The sequence below is a fragment of a genome, unplaced genomic scaffold, assembly GCF_019419815.1.
Source record: "Pyrus x bretschneideri cultivar Hongxiangsu unplaced genomic scaffold, Pyrus_bretschneideri_v1 Contig25, whole genome shotgun sequence".
Classification (NCBI taxonomy): domain Eukaryota; kingdom Viridiplantae; phylum Streptophyta; class Magnoliopsida; order Rosales; family Rosaceae; genus Pyrus; species Pyrus x bretschneideri.
The window spans coordinates 362957-377000 of NW_025999557.1; the positions used below are offsets into that span (position 1 = coordinate 362957).

The 14044-nt window shown below is 37.4% G+C and overlaps 1 pseudogene; it reads left to right on the forward strand.

Moving 5' to 3' along the window:
* The first annotated feature begins 6534 nt into the window (after positions 1–6534).
* LOC103966987 lies at positions 6535–9070 on the forward strand (annotated as a pseudogene).
* Positions 9071–14044: the final 4974 nt, after the last annotated feature.

A 14044-nucleotide genomic window follows, 5' to 3' on the forward strand; every position in this document is an offset into this window, starting at 1 on the left:
TTGATGCATAATAAAGATATTATAGAGAGGGTTCGGTAAATTGAATAAAATTATATTATATATCAAATATATATATATACATATATATATTCGGGTCGAATTCGGGACGGATACAGATTGAGGATTCCTATAACCATATCCAAAACCATAACCGAATAAAGTTCACGATTTTTCCTCATATTCATACCATACCCGAATATTCATATCCAAATCCAATCTATTTTGACAGTTATCCACAAATATCAGATTTAACTGTTATTAGAATTGTTACCCTAAAAATGGGGAACAATCTAACATTACTGCTCATGGGATCTAAAACAGTCTCGAGGTGGCATAATTGTGTAACTGTATTTCATTCATGTGTAATTGGATACCAAATCTAACTAAATGTGCTGACTCAGCAGCTCCTTAACTAGCATATACAAAATCCTAATCTGGTGCTTTACACCTTTTGATGAGCTTGTAGTACTTCATTAATAATATTATACAACATCATTTCAATTGTTATATACATTCAAGAATATTGCAGGGGTGATGGCATGCAGCTAATAAACCTTTTACTACAATCTAACCATTTCAATGGAACGCTTCTCTCCTCTCGGAGAGTTTCTTTCTCTTCGTTGTGAGAGTGCTTCTATGAGACCTTCTCCCAGATTCTTCGGTGGCACCTGCCCTAACTTCGACTGGGGTCGGGTGATGTGTCCTCTTCTCCCTCTTCTTCTTCTTTTCTCATTGCATTTACTGTTGGTTCTTGATGAGTCCATATTATACTATATATTTTATCCTAATCTTAGTATTAATTTATTAGTTATTTTGGTAGAATTTTGATACTTTGTTATATATTTTCAATATAGGACATTCGACTTCTTTTGGAGAAAAAAGTTATCAAACGGATGAATTTTGGAGTGATTTCAATTGGAGGATGTTCGTGTGCCTTTCAAGATGATTGTGTCAAAATTCCAGATTTTTCTATTAGGCCATTTGACCGTGGAGATGAAATTAAGGCTCAACGCGCAGCTTTTCCAGATTGACGTTTTGGACATTTTGGGTATTTTTGAGGTCAATATGACATATTTTAAGGAAGATTCCTTCTGAGGATTTGTAGGGGACGTCTTAAGCTTTCAAAAGAGACCTTTGGGACCAAATTGGAGTTGATTTGGTCGGTCAAAAGCGTGATTTTCTGAGAACTTCGAATTCTAGTTCAAATAGGAAACCTTTTATTTTCTGTTTTATTATTTTATTATGCTTCCTAGTTTTATTCTAAGACCTTTTACTAGAAGGATATTAATTAGAGAAATATAAATAAGGCTTGTTAGCCATTAAGGTTTGTACACAACATTGGGGGAGAATGTACACATCAATACTTTGCTAGGTTTTGAAGATTCAAGTTTATATTCAAGGTGTTTTCTATTCATGTTTTCAATAATATTTTGTTTTATGGTTGTTCGTAACTAGTTTCATTTGCTAGGGCGATGCCTTGATCCTTAGCATGAATATATAGTTTTTATTTAATTGCTTATGATATTATGCATGCATACTTTCAATTATTAATCACTGTGCTTTAAACTGTCTCTGTATCTTAATGCTTAGCTACCATTAGGATGTTTAGATAAATAATCGGATATAATTCGGTCGGAATGCCACCGGGGAATTGAGTATTGCTTCTTGTGGTTAATAGTTGTAATTTCACCTAGGGTGAATGCCACGTCTTAGGGGTTGCATGGTTTTTCAAAGGGTTTTCACAAAGCATAACGAGTCATGCATGTTTATATTTGATTTGAATGCCACAGACGGATTGCATGTTTGATCTAGCTTAAATGCCACAAGTAGAATATGCATAAGGAAAACCTAACCTTCAAAGTTGCATGTGTAATTCATAAGTAATTGGTAAATCTACATAGGATTGTTAAGGAGACGGCGAAACCCTAGGTTTTTACAAATTGGTTTTCAAAACTATTTTCTTTTGTTTTTCTTTACTTTGCTAATTTCTTAATTCATTTTTAATTAAATTCGTTTTTATTATTTTTAAATTCAAAATCAACCTTTGACACACCCTGAACGAGATCAGGGCATGCTGGCCGTCACATGGAAGTGACGTAGCCATGTGCACAGTGCGGAAGCTAATAAAATAGTAACGTGAAAGTACGAATAAATAAAAACTAGCATACAATTGTTAAAAGTAATAAGTGCTAGCGCAAGTGAGACGCTAAGTTCAGAGCCAAAACGCCTAAAGCAGTCCAAAAGGAAAAAGATGTGACAATAATACACCCGAAGGTGGCCCTACGCTGGTGATCGTTTGTCAGAAATGCCAGGAAAGCCCTCTGGGGAACCACCAAATTGCTAGCTAGCTAGAACCTGGAGGGGCGCAAAACAAAAGCGTGAGTGGGCAAAAACAAAGCTTTTCTAAAACCATTTCAAAAACAATATTCTAACCCCTCGCCGTAAAACCTGTATACTTCCCAGAAAATAAACATATGTACGTAGATATAAAAATGCCAATCATGCTCAAGAATATATGCCATATCGGAACCTCAGAATGAGATGCAAGTTCTCAGGTATAAATCACATCAATAACCTATAATCTGGTAGCCGGAGTCACCTAATGTGACCTGTACGGCTGCATTTAGAGCTCAAATCTCAATCACAATAACTAAACCTGCCCACGAGTCGAAACCACCTAAAGTGGTCTGTACGACAGGCCTGGGTGTAATACATATAAACGCTCTAGTGCTACGATCACGTGAAGGCTGTGCGAATAATCGCGGGTCACCTACGAGTCGGAACCACCTAAAGTGGTTTGTACGACAGGACTGTGCACCTAACTTGGATCCAAGCTGAGCGTGTGGTGCGGGAGGTGAACATCACGTGAAGGACTGTGCTCTACACTGGGCGGGAGCACGAACACCGGGGGTGCAGGTTATGAGCTCTCTAAGCATCTCTAATCACTATTAAATGCAAATATTAAATAACGCTTACCTGACACTTACCTATGCATCCACAGCACCAATTATGCATACGTATATATATACGACTAATAAAACCACTAATGATGCATAAGTAACGATAATATAACATATGGCATATAACTAATAAACATTTAAATCAATTTTTGGGAAAATATAAGTATATAGGTATATACGGAAAACCAAAAGCCCACTCACTGATAAGTGGAAGGGTCGTAGCCCCCCTGCCTTGAGTGACCACGCTCGTCCTCGGGATACGTCTCACCTATATGCGAAATAACTATAAAAACGTAAATTTTAAAGCACATAACCAAACTTTAGAAATAACTTCTCATACATTGCTCAAATTGGACAATTGAATATACCAACGTGCTCTACACAACCTCAGGATCACACCCAAATTTTTACAAAAAATTTCCACTGCCGCACGCGCCCCCACGCGCCGGCCAAGGCACGGCCACAAGCACCGGCCACACGCAGGCACGTGCCTGGCACGCTGACGGCGTCAACTGACGCCGTTAGGAATATTCCATTAGTTCTAACGAATTCCGTCAACGGCGTCAGGAATATTCCGTCAAACTTGACTGAATATTTCGTTTTTTTCCCCGGCTAACTTCCGGCGCCGGAAAACTGGAAAAATTTCAAACGTTGATATCTCGTTCGTTTTTCTTCCAAATTTCAAAAAATTACTAGCAAATTGAAGCTTAGACCTAAGAGAACACCAATATACCACTTTTAAGGGTTAAAAACCACGAGATCTCACCTGTCCACACAATCCAATTCCGGCCAACTTCGAATACGGTGATCCTGACGTCCAATTCCTTCAAACGAACTACTCCGAGACTCCTTGGGACCTCACCAAGCTACCTACAAGCTTCATTTTCCCTAAAATGTGAGAAATTACGTTTGCATGAATAGTACCCAAAATCGGACTTCGTGGAATCGACGTGAAAACGTTGATATTCTTACCTGAAAATGGTACGGTTGCGTTCCTACAAGCTCCACGAGTTCGAATATGGGTTTAGTTTCTTCGATCTGTGAGTGTTTAGTGTGCTTGTGTGTGTGTCCGTACGTTTATGGTGAAAGGGAAGGGAAATGGGGCTCGGGGAAATCACAGGGAAAGGGATAGGGACAGGTGGGAAGTGTGGGAGTGTGTGTGTGGCTCCACACATGCCAACAAAGCTCACAACGACAATTAAACGTAAAGAAATCAAACTAGGGGCAATTTCGTCTTTTCACACGTACGTTAAAATGTTTTTGGGACGGGCTGTCACAACCTTTTCCAATCTTTGTTTTCAAAAAATTAATTAAGATTTGGTATTTACATAAATTATTTCTTCAATCCCTGCGGAAATGACCTTGCTTGAGCCGTTAATACTACAACTACCTTGTTCTCTTGCAAGTATTTTTAAGTGTTTTCTACTTTTGCAGGTAAAAATATCTATTAGTTCTTGCCAATCTTCAATTCGACCTATCCAATTCCTCCAACTCCGTGGGTTTTCTTCTTCCTGGCTCATCCTTACTTCGTTTTTCAGCCATGTCCTCTGTCGAGTTCGTGTGTAGAGTTCCGGCGCTTGCACCAGCTCGAGTCTTTTCGACACCACCACGTTCTCCTTTGTGCCTGTAGCTTGCGGCAGTGTTTGCTCGGGACTTGTTCTGAGCTTCCACCTGATGATTGGCCTCTTTCGCTTGGATGCTGATTACCCTTAACCTATGGCTATGCACAGGAGGCGTCAGTGAAGGAGATGATTGGCGATGGTCGGAGAATTGGCTGGCTGGTAGTTCCTTGGACCGTCAGTGGAAAAAGCAATGGGTGCTTCTGGGGTGTTATTTGGTTTTGGGGTTTTGGGCTCATTCTTTGTTTCTATTGTTTTTTCTTTATGTTTAGGCTTTTTTAGTTGTATTTAGCTGTTGTTGGGCCTTTGTCTACTTGTAAGTTTGTGTTTTGGTTAGAATAAAATATTCCCCTTGACCAAAAAAAAAAAAACATTTCAATGGAACAGACATTTGGTTTTCTTTATGTGATTTCAAATATTAAACTTTGTCCCTTTTAATGGATGTTATCTTAGAGAATATCCTTATTTTGTTATTTTTCAAGCAATCCTGAGTTTTAATGTCATCCACAATCCTTCGAGACCGTTGGATAATCATTTTGTTTGGGGGAGTAATTGATTTTTACGCTCACTGTTTACCTCTTTGCATTCCTCTGTTTAGACTCCTAATGGGAAATCATGTTTGAATAATAACAATCCATCATGCTGATGGTGCTTTACTACAGTGGTGGAAAATAATCATATATATGCACTTCGGTGCAGATTTCTCCACCGATTCCTCTTCCTCCTAACAACTAAGTATCTAATCCACTAACGCTATCACTCTCCTAACAAAAAGAACAATACTTGGTTACTTGAAGTATGAATAGGATTTCCTACTCAAAATTGTTCGTTGTCGATTCATATAACTTCATATTTATGATCAGAATCATTAATATTATAAATCGCTCTATAAAGATCGCATTTACAAAAAATCAATTAAAACTAAGATTGTTTAGTTGTGAAGTGTTCGGAAATATCTCTTTGGCGTATTGAGGGGTTTTGAAATCTCTCTTTGGGGTAACGAAGGGTTTGGAAATCTTTCTTTGACGTATTGAAGTGTTTGGAATTCTCTCTTTGACGTGTTGAAGGGTTTGAAAAAATGTACACAAATGTGCAATCATGGTTGTTAGTTTTCTCAATTTGGCCCCATCTTGACCAACTGAGATCTTTGCTTTTTGCTTATATAGATATATATATATTATTTATGTAAGCAATATTTAAGTTAAAAAATGCTCGTGTCTTCCTCCTTCTCTTCTTATTATTGTTTAATAACCATCCTTGATTGCTTTTATATGATTGTGTGGAATTTTATGCCTTGACTCCGGAGGAGCTCTACTTGCTTTCTATGGCTTGGTTAGGTAGTTGGGAACTGAAGAAATCAATCTTAAGGGGAAATCTCTCTTCCACGTATTGAGGGGTTTGGAAATCTCTATTTGTGGCACGTTTACATAACAGTAATGAAAATGGAAGGAATTGAATCGAGAAGGAATTCAATTAAGGAGGAGTTGGAATAAGGAGAAGTTAGAATCGGATTTTTGTTGAAGTTGTTTACTTAAATGCTTTGGTATCGGAATAGAATTCCATAAAAACTGTTTACTAATTTACACTCCTTGTTTTGGGGAGTGATTGATTTTTACACTCCTTGTTTTACCTCTTGCATTCCTCTGTTTAGAACCCTATGGGATACCATTTTTGTTTAACAACCATCCTTCATTGCTTTAATACGATTGTGTGGAATTTTATGCCTTGACTCGGGAGGAGCTCCATTGTTTTATATGATTTGTTGGGTAGTTTGGAATGGAAGATATTAGTTCCTGTTATGAAAATAACAAGGTCTTTCTCACTGTAGAAAATGTCTTTGACATATTGAAGGGTTTGGAAAATGTGCATTAATGCGTGTGGTCGGGGTTGTTTGCAATGAAATACTATCTTTTATGCTCACACACACACACACAAAAATTATACATAGCTGCATACCGTTGGTTGCTCCTATATATATCTGATATGTGCAGGCCTGCTACTGCAAGAAATATCCAAGTTAAAAAAAATGGCTCATGGTTTCCTCCTCATATTCTTATTCTCTTTCATTATATCTACAACAAATATTCATGCAAGCAACCAAAATGAACGCATCTCTCTCATGGCCTTCGCCCGCACCCTATCTTCCCCTCCCATAAATTGGAGTAGTTCTGTTGATTGTTGTCTTTGGAACGGCATCACTTGTAATCAGGAGGGTTGGGTCACTCATTTACTCTTACCCTCCAAAGGGCTCAAAGGAGGTATGTTTGTCTCATCACTTGCAAATCTCACACATCTCACCCACTTGAACCTTTCCCACAATTCACTTTATGGCACACTTGAAACCAAATTCTTCTCGTCCTTGAATCGCCTCAAGATCCTTGATTTGAGCTATAACCTTCTTTCGGGAGAGATACCATTTTCTCTGCCATCCAAAAATATTCAGACAATAGATTTGTCGAGCAATCACTTCCATGGTGCAATTCCCTCTTCTTTTTTCCAACAAGCTTGGAATATGACAAGTTTCAATGTTAGCAACAACACCTTTTTTGGGTATATCCCTTCATCTATTTGTTTTCGATCCTCTCCTTCCATAAGAGTATTGGATTTTTCCTCCAATGAATTTGGTGGCAACATTTCTCATGGGCTCGGGAGGTGTTCCAAACTGCAGATACTTCGTGCCGGTCACAATAATTTGTTAGGATCACTTCCGGAAGACATCTATAACGCTACCAAACTTGAGGAACTTGCATTACCTCTCAATTCACTAAATGGAGCCATTAGTGAAAGAATTGCCAACCTTGCCAACCTCACAATTCTTGACTTCTACTTTAACAATTTGAGTGGTGTGATCCCTATCAATTTCGGGAAGCTCTCCAAGTTGAAATTCATGAATTTTAACTTCAACAGCTTAGAGGGTAATTTGCCTTCATCTTTGATGAACTGCACAAACCTCCTAGAAATACATTTGGGACTCAACACCTTGGAAGGAGACCTCACCATAAACTCAGCCACCTTAGTAAACTTGACCTATGTGGGAATAATTTCACTGGTATCTTGCCGATAAGCCTTTACTCATGCAGGTCCCTAAAAGCAATTCGATTGAGTCACAATCATTATTTAGAAGGACAAATACAACCTCAGATTCTTTCATTGGAATCCTTGTCCTTCCTCTCGCTTGTTGATTTACGGTTGACCAATGCTTCAGGGGCAATGAAGATATTAATGCGTTGCAAAAATCTTCGCGTACTCCTCATTGGTGGTTCATTTAACCGCGAGGCAATGCCAGCTAATGATGACATGGTTAATTTCCATGGATTCCAGAATCTTCGTTTTTTGAGTTTGGAAAGGTGTGGGCTCACTGGTCAGTTACCTGGTTGGTTCTCAAACCTAAAGAATCTAGAGATATTGAATTTAGCTGATAATCAAATCACAGGGTCAATTCCAAGTTGGTTGGGGACTCTTCCGAAACTCTTGTTCTTGCAAATGCAGTCCAACCAAATTTCAGGTGAATTTCCAAAACAACTTTGTAGATTGTCAATGTTGATGGTGAATGCATCTCTAGTAGACAATTATGAACTTGAACTTCCCATCTTCAGCAGCGAAAAACAATATCGAACATTTTTGCCGCATAAATTGTCTTACTTTCCAGGAACAATAGACCTATCAAACAATAGCATTAGTGGTAGTATACCTACTGAGATCGGCCAATTGCAGCTTATTCGTACGTTGAATCTTGGCAACAACAACTTTTCTGGCAACATTCCAGACCAAATATCCAACCTAGGCTATTTAGAGACTTTGGATCTCTCCAAGAATCATTTGTCAGGGAAAATTCCCTCGTCAATGACAAGCCTTAATTTCTTGAGCGAATTAGATGTCTCATACAATAATCTCGAAGGACAAATACCAACGGGCACGCAGCTCCAGAGCTTCAATGCTTCTACATTTGAGGGGAACCTTCAACTTTGTGGCGCTCCACTTCCAAATGAGTGCAGAGACGTTGATGCGGATAATAAAAGTAACATCGACCAAGATGCGGACAATGAACGTGATGAGCTTCCAGGGATTTATATTTTTGCAGCCCTAGGTTTCATTGTCGGATTTTGGGGAGTTTGCGGTTCTCTAGTTCTTAACAAGACATGGAGGTACGCGTATTTTCAGTTCTTTGATAATGTACAAGATTCGCTCTATGTGAAGATGGCAGTGTGCATGGCAAGGATGAAAAGAAGGATTAGGGACTAGATTGTACTTATCATTATGTATTTTCAGTTTAAATAAAACAATTTCAATACACAAAATTTACCCACTCGCTGACACACTCTTTATAGAGGTGGGTCCTACCATTGTATGTGGAATGCACCTATATTAAAGAGTGTTAATTTTGTGTATTCAAATAGTATGACTTTTTCTGTTCTTGTTTGTTTGTTTTCTCATGATGTAAGATTTGTTCTAATATATATGATCGCACAATAAAACTATTCGGACACAGAATGTTAACATTCTTGTTGACGCACTATTTATTTATGGAACATGTGAGCTCTACCATTGTACGTAGAGTTCTCTTATATTAAGGTGTGTGTCAAAATAAGTGTCAATTTGTGTGTCCAAGTAGCCGGAGTAGGATTCTTTCCCTCCAGTGCTTGAAAACTTGATGAGTGAAAGCCTCAACTGCACTACCTGTTCTAAAAGTTAAGAAAAAAAAAGGGGGGGAGAAGACCCTTACCATTTCCGTACCAGGATCACTGATCCCTGGCATCCATCCCAGCATCCGTTACGAACTGAAGCCCCATGATTTCACCTTCCCAATCACTTACAATAGGAGTTTTGATACTGTAATGGTGGATCAACTTCCCCGAATGCCGGGTGTCTTCGGAAAGTATTACATGAGCTGATTTTAACACCCGGAGAGCCCTGCATTTGCGAAATTCGATTCAATATCAAATTAAAAGTGAAGAGAAAAGAAAATTATGGTTTGTAACTTTGTATGTAGAAATTGAGCGAGCACCGTAGAGTGGTACCTTCGAGGTTTCCGATCGTAGTTCCGACTGGATACAGTCCGGGTTCAGGAGGACCCTGCAACCCAAACAAACATTCAAAATACAGTCTTCCAATGAAAAAAACGACAAATTAACGGTTTGATTATGCAAAAGCAACGAAATTGAAAATGAAATTGGAGAGAAATTAGGGCTAATTACGGACGGCGACTGCTTTATGCAGGGGACGCTGCTATTAAGTGAAAGAGCGTGAAAAACTGGGTTTTACTCGTGAATTGTACGGGTCTTCAGAACCCGGTTCTACTCATAGGCTCGGCTGATCACAGCCCTTCGATTGACCACGCAGCGTTTGATTGGAGATGTTTATGATTCATCACAGCCCTTCAATTTCAAATGAATGTATGGTTTTACATTATTACCCTCCCTAAATATTATCCTAGTTTAAATGAATGTACGGTTTTACATTATTACCCTCCCTAAATATACCCTAATCTGTTAAAAGAGTTTTGAGCATCGGCATACCCATTGTATTTAAGTTCATGTTCAACTTTTGTTACGTCTGTAGCTCATTCTTTATCTGCAAGTTTTCGAAAAGGGAGGACAACGGTTCGATTTGAGGACAAAAATGTTATATTCATCTTTATAACTATAAAAATTAACCATATCTATAACAGCAAATTAATCATCGGAAATTATCCATAACCATACCCACTGGGCAATTGATTTTCAATCTGTTATCAGTTATATCCATTGTCAAAAAAGAAAAAAAAAATTATATTCATCCAATTGACGCACTATGAATTTTACTAAATACTAATTCCGTCATTAAATAGCAACATCCAATTACAAAAAACATAACAATATATTTGTTGTTCATGATAACATGCATCAATTTCTTGACAATAAGACTTTTGAAAAGAGATGAATCTGATAAACTTGGAATATTTGATAATTGATACATAAAATGATTCAATGAATTAATTTGGTTGAGTATAACAATAAAAATATTGAATTGATGAGGTTGTTGGTATGCCCCATGCATGATGTTTGGTGCATAATAAAGATATTATAGGGAGGGTTCGGCAAATTGAATAAAATTATATTATATATCAAATATATATATATATATATATATATATATATATATATATATATATATATATATATATATATATATATATATATACGGATCGGATTCGGGACGGATACGGATTGAGGACTCTATTAACCATATCCAAAATCATAACCGAATAAAGTTCATGATTTTTCCTCATATCCATACCATACCTGAATATTTATATCCAAATTCAATTCATTCTGACGATTATCCACAAGTATCAGATTTAACTGTTATTAGAATTGTAATCCCTAGAAATGGGGAACAATCTAACATTACTGCTCATGGGATCTAAAACAGTCTCGAGGTGGCATAATTGTGTAACTGTATTTCATTCATGTGTAATTGGATACCAAATCTAACTAAATGTGCTGACTCAGCAGCTCCTTAACTAACATATACAAAATCCTAATCCGGTGCTTTACACCTTTGATGAGCTTGTAGTACTTCATTAATAATATTATACAACATCATTTCATTTGTTATATATATTCAAGAATATTGCAGGGTGATGGCATGCAGCTAATAAACCTTTTACTACAATCTAACCATTTCAATGGAACGCTTCTCTCCTCTCTGAGAGTTTCTTTCTCTTCGTTGTAAGAGTGCTTGCATGAGACCTTCTTCTAGATTCTTCGGGGGCACCTGCCCTAGCTTCGGCTGGGGTCGGGTGATGTGTCCTCTTCTCCCTGTTCTCCTTCTTTTCTCCCTACATTTACTGTTGGTTCTTGATGAGTCCATACTGTTGGTTCTCCCTGCATTTGATGTTTTGTTATATATTTTCAATATAGGACATTCGACTTCTTCTGGAGAAAAAAGTTATCAAACGGATGAATTTTGGAGTGATTCTAATTGAAGGATGTTCGTGTGCCTTTCAAGATGATTGTATCAAAATTCCAGAATTTTCTATCAAGCCATTTGACCGTGGTGATGAAATTAAGGCTCAGCGCGCAGCTTTTCCAGATTGACATTTTTGGACATTTTGGGTATTTTGGAGGTCAAGATGACATATTTTAAGGAAGATTCCTTCTGAGGATTTGTAAGGGACGTCTTAAGCTTTCAAAAGAGACCCTTGGGACCGAATTGGAGTTGATTTGGTCGGTCAAAAGCGTGATTTTCTGAGAACTCCGAATTCTAGTTCAAATAGGAAACCTTTTATTTTCTGTTTTATTATTTTATTATGCTTACTAGTTTTATTCTAAGACCTTTTACTAGAAGGATATTAATTAGAACAATATAAATAAGGCTTGTTAGCCATTAGGGTTTGTACGCAACATTGGGGGAGAACGCACACATCAATACTTTGCTAGGTTTTGAAGATTCAAGTTTATATTCAAGGTGTTTTCTATCCATGTTTTCAATAATATTTTGTTTTATGACTGTTCGTAACTAGTTTCATTTGCTAGGGCGATGCCTTGATCCTTAGCATGAATATATAGTTTTTATTTAGTTGTTTATGATATTATGCATGCATACTTTGAATTGTTAATCACTGTGCTTTAAACTATCTCTGTATCTTAACGCTTAGCTACCATTAGGATGTTTAGATAAGTAATCGGATACAATTCGGTCGGAATGCCACCGGGGAATTGAGTATTGCTTCTTGTGGTTGATAGTTGTAATTTCACCTAGGGCGAATGCCACGTCTGAGGGGTTGCATGGTTTTTCAAAGGGTCTTCACAAAGCGTAACGAGTCATGCATGTTTATATTTGATTTGAATGCCACATACGGATAGCATGTTTGATATACGTTCTAGCTTGAATGCCACAAGTAGAATATACATAAGGAAAACCTAACCTTCAAAGTTGCATGTGTAATTCATAAGTAATTGGTAAATCTACATAGGATTGTTAAGGGGACGGCGAAACCCTAGGTTTTTACAAATTGGTTTTCAAAACTATTTTCTTTTGTTTTTCTTTACTTTGCTAATTTCTTTATTCATTTTAATTAAATTCGTTTTTATTATTTTTAAATTCAAAATCAACCTTTTTCCAATCTTTGTTTTCAAAAAATTAATTAAGATTTGGTATTTACATAAATTATTTATTCAATCCTTGCAGAAACGACCTTGCTTGAGCCGTTTATACTACAATTATCTTGTTCTCTTGCAAGTATTTTTAAGCGTTTTCTACTTTTGCAGGTAAAAATATCTATCAGTTCTTGCCAATCTTCAATTCGGCCTATCCATTTCCTCCAACTCCGTGGGTTTTCTTCTTCCTGGCTTATCCTTACTTCGTTTTTCAGCCATGTCCTCTGTTGAGTTCGTGTGTAGAGTTCTGGCGCTTGCACCAGCTCGAGTCTTTTTGACACCACCACGTTCTCCTTTGTGTCTGTAGCTTGCGGTAGTGTTTGCTCGGGACTTGTTCTGAGCTTCCACCTGATGATTGGCCTCTTTCGCTTGGATGCTGATTACCCTTAACCTATGGCTATGCACAGGAGGCGTCAGTGAAGGAGATGATCGGCGGTGGTCGGAGAATTGGCTGGCTGGTAGTTCCTTGGACCGTCAGTGGAGAAAGCAGTGGGTGTTTCTGGGATGTTATTTGGTTTTGGGGTTTTGGGCTCATTCTCTGTTTCTGTTGTTTTTTTCTTTCTGTTTAGGCTCTTTTTAGTTGTATATAGGTGTTGTTGGGTCTTTGTCTACTTGTAAGTTTTGTGTTTTGGTTAGAATAAAATATTCCCCTTGACCCAAAAAAAAAAAGAAAAAAAAAAAAAACCATTTCAATGGAACACACATTTGGTTTTCTTTATGTGATTTCAAATATTAAACTTTGTCCCTTTTTATGGATGTTATCTTAGAGAATATTCTTATTTTGTTATTTTTCAAGCAATCCTGAGTTTTAATGTCATCTACAATCCTTCAGGACCGTTGGATAATCATTTCGTTTGGGGGAGTGATTGATTTTTACGCTCCCTGTTTACCTTTTTGCATTCCTCTGTTTAAACTCCTAATGGGAAATCATGTTTGAATAATAACAATCCATCATGCTGATGGTGCTTTACTACAGTGGCGGAAAATAATCATACATATGCACTTCGGTGCAAATTTCTCCACCGATTCCTCTTCCTCCTAACAACTAAGTATCTAATCCACTAACGCTATCACTCTCCTAACAAAAAGAACAATGCTTGGTTACTTGAAGTATGAATAGGATTTCCTACTCAAAATTGTTCGTTGTCGATTCATATAACTTCATATTTATGATCAGAATCGTTAATATTATAAATCGCTCGATAAATATCGCATTTATAAAAAATCAATTAAAATAAGATTGTTTAGTTGTGAAGTGTTCGGAAATATCTCTTTGGCGTATTGAGGGGTTTTGAAATCTCTCTTTGGCGTAACGAAGGGTTTG